Genomic DNA, 3,064 nt, shown 5'->3' on the forward strand with positions numbered 1-3,064 from the left:
ACACAAGGTAGGGGCTGGATTGCGAGTTTGGGATTAGCAGATGAAGCAAGAAATCTCTGCTTAGGGGCATTGGCTACCCTTGGCTGTGGCTGGCCCTTAAAGCTGGAGGATTGAGTATTGCAGCAACACTTATCAAATCTGTGTTGAATAAAGGAATAGAGAGAAATAAGGCTGGCAAGACAAGTATGAACAAAATCTTAAGAAACCTTTTAAGTTATGCTAAAGAGTTCCCTGGTGGCTCAGAGGTTAAAGCATCTGCCTGGAATGCAGGAGACCCAGGTTCGATCCCTGGCTCGGGAAGATCCCCTGGAAAAGGAAATGGCAACCCACTCCAGTACTCTTGCCTGGAGAATCCCATGGAGGGAGGAGCCTGATAGGCTACAGTCCATGGGGTTACAAAGAGTCAGACACGACTGAGTGACTTCACTTTAAAGAGTTTGGACTTCATCTTGACGATTTGGGGAGTCCATTGAAAAGAATGGTAGGCTAAGGGGAGCTGGAATAGGAAAGAGGTGTGATCAGGCTTTTATTTTAAATTTCCTGTTTTGATGTTACCATCAATAATGATATGGATGCAAGTGGAGGCAGGGAGCCCGCAAATGAGGTTCTGGCTGTAATCTAGATCTTAGTAACCCAAAATGTGGTCCTGGACATACAGCATCATCTGTATCAGCCAGAAGCTCATTGGAAATGCAGAAGCAGGTTACAGCAAAACTTCTGAGTTATATTTTGCATTTTGATAAGTTTAGCAAGTGATTTGAGTTTGTATTAAAATTTCAGCTGCACCAATGTAGACTTTATTATGTTCGTGGTAGCAGGGCTAAGAAAAAAGGGAATATTTGAGAGGTATTTCACTGAAACAGTCCTTTAGATGTTTTGAATTAATGAATGAGAGGGGAGGAGAGCTGGGCAGATGTGTCTCTAAGTGAAGAAAAGGTTTAGGGAAAGATCTGGTATTGATCTCTTGGGCCTGTACTTTACAAAATTGATTTGTAATTATTCACAGAAGTAATAAAATTGTTACATGGCTAATCTCTGCTTTGAAAACTGTAGCCAAGGGAATGCTTAGAATTATAGGAAATATCATGGAGTTAAAAGGCTCTATAGCTAGCACTTTTTAGATTACATCCTACCTCAAAGTTTCTCTTCATGGCAACATATCAGAGCCTGAGACAATACTTTGTCTTAATTCAATTTAGCATGAGTCTAGCAGATCAGAAGGGGAGAGGGAAAGGAGATTACAGAAGAGAGAGAGACAGACACAGAGCCAAAAAGAGAGTCCAAATCCTCCCCCCACCCCACAAAAAATTTCATGGAAGTAATAGCATTTGAGCTGGATATTGAAAGAAGAATCTGATTTGAATAAGCAGAGATAAGATAAATGGAAGTGAACATAGAGATCTGTTTGTCATCAGCAGGTAAACAGTGTATGAACTGAACAGACTGGTTAAGCTGGGGCATTGGGAGTGTGGGAAATAAGGCTGAAAACATAAATATTGATCAAGGTGTGGCAGAACTTAAAAGCCAAGCTAAGGAGCATGGTTTGACTTATTTGGGAATGGAAAGCTATGAGAGTTGTGATTTTCGACTCTTGGCTACCATTGGAATCATCTGGGAAGTCTTAAAAACATCAATACCTGAGCCCCATCCCTGTTAACTCTAATTTAGTTGTTCTGGATTGTAGCCAAAGCATCAGGACTTTTGAAAGCTTTCCCATGTGATTCTAAGATCAGCCAAGCCTGAGAACTACTGCACTAGTGCACTAAAGGGCTTTGAGGAAAGTAGTGATATTACCGGGGACTAGTTTGTGCTCTCTTTGTGTCTCCGGGAAACCAGTAAGTAGTTTCTGTTTGTTCGTGTTTTATAAAGTTGCACTCCAGAAGACCCATAGGACTGTTTGAACAGGGTGCTGTGGGTGTCAATCCTGAATTCAAGGAAACGTGGACTTCTCCTTTTTACCACTTGAAGTTATGGCTTTAATATGATTGTTAAGAAAAAAAAAATACTGTGTTGCCTCTTTCCAGAAACCAGCTCTGCGTAGCTCTGAAATCAAGTTTTTATTGGGTGATCTTTATTCCACCCTTTGTGTCTGCTCATGACAGAGAAATGACAAGAATTGCCAGGTTTTAGAATGTATAATCTCCTCAGGTATTTTTTATAAGTCAGTAGGAATCCCCACTTTTCCCTTGCCTACCTTCCCATCTAGCCCTACATTCTAAGAAATGTGTTGTTTGTACTGAAGTATCCATGGCAGAGACACCTACTGTCATAAAATGTGTATACTCTTCATAGATTATCAGTTGGAAATTTGATAATGAAAACTTTGCATATTGAATTCTAGGCCCATTGGTGTCACATTGGGTTGTTCCAGTAGTATTCTATGCCAGTAGTACGAAGGACTAATTTTGTACCTTATATACGTGCTTTATATACTTTCAACTACATTATCATATTTACTATTCAACAACTCCACAAGGGAGGTCATATCCCCATTTTACAGATGAGAAGAATGAGATTTAGAGGGATTTTGAAGTGACTTGTGCAAGGTCATAGAGCTAGTAGATGGCAGAATGAAATTGGAGTGCAGCAGTTATTCTGCTTCCCTTTGTGTTCCTCATACTATACATATTTTATGTTTTAAGGAGTTGGCACATAATTTCCTTCTGTTACATCAGTCTCAGAAATTTAGGACACTTAAACAATCCTGTTTCTTTTAATATATTTTTAGATTATATTAAACCCTTTAAAAATTTCATATACATTTTTAACATATGTGCCTTGTAACTAATGAGATAGATTAATTTGCTATGTTTGACAGACCCTTGACATATTTATTTTTTAAATCTCAGAGGGTGCCTTGTATTTACTATATACTAAATTTGGGGGGAGTCCATTCATTTCACAGGTTTGATTCCTGTCTCTTTTCAGCCTCTAGCTTTCAGACTGATCTTTTTGAATCTACACTTTTCTTATGCCATTCTATTATTCTGATTTATCATATTGGATCTCCTAATGGTTTATTTTACAAAACATGTTTTCAGAATCTGTTATTGTGTCAAGAACT

General features: G+C 38.7%; 1 non-coding gene across 1 annotated transcript; it reads left to right on the forward strand.

Annotated features, from left to right (window-relative positions):
- Positions 1 to 228: 228 nt before the first annotated feature.
- Positions 229 to 300, forward strand: TRNAS-GGA (transfer RNA serine (anticodon GGA)). Its single transcript has one exon. It is a non-coding gene; the product is annotated as a tRNA-Ser (tRNA).
- The last annotated feature ends 2,764 nt before the right edge of the window (positions 301 to 3,064 follow it).

The sequence above is a fragment of the Bos indicus genome, chromosome 4 (assembly GCF_029378745.1).
Source record: "Bos indicus isolate NIAB-ARS_2022 breed Sahiwal x Tharparkar chromosome 4, NIAB-ARS_B.indTharparkar_mat_pri_1.0, whole genome shotgun sequence".
NCBI classification, from domain to species: Eukaryota; Metazoa; Chordata; class Mammalia; order Artiodactyla; family Bovidae; genus Bos; species Bos indicus.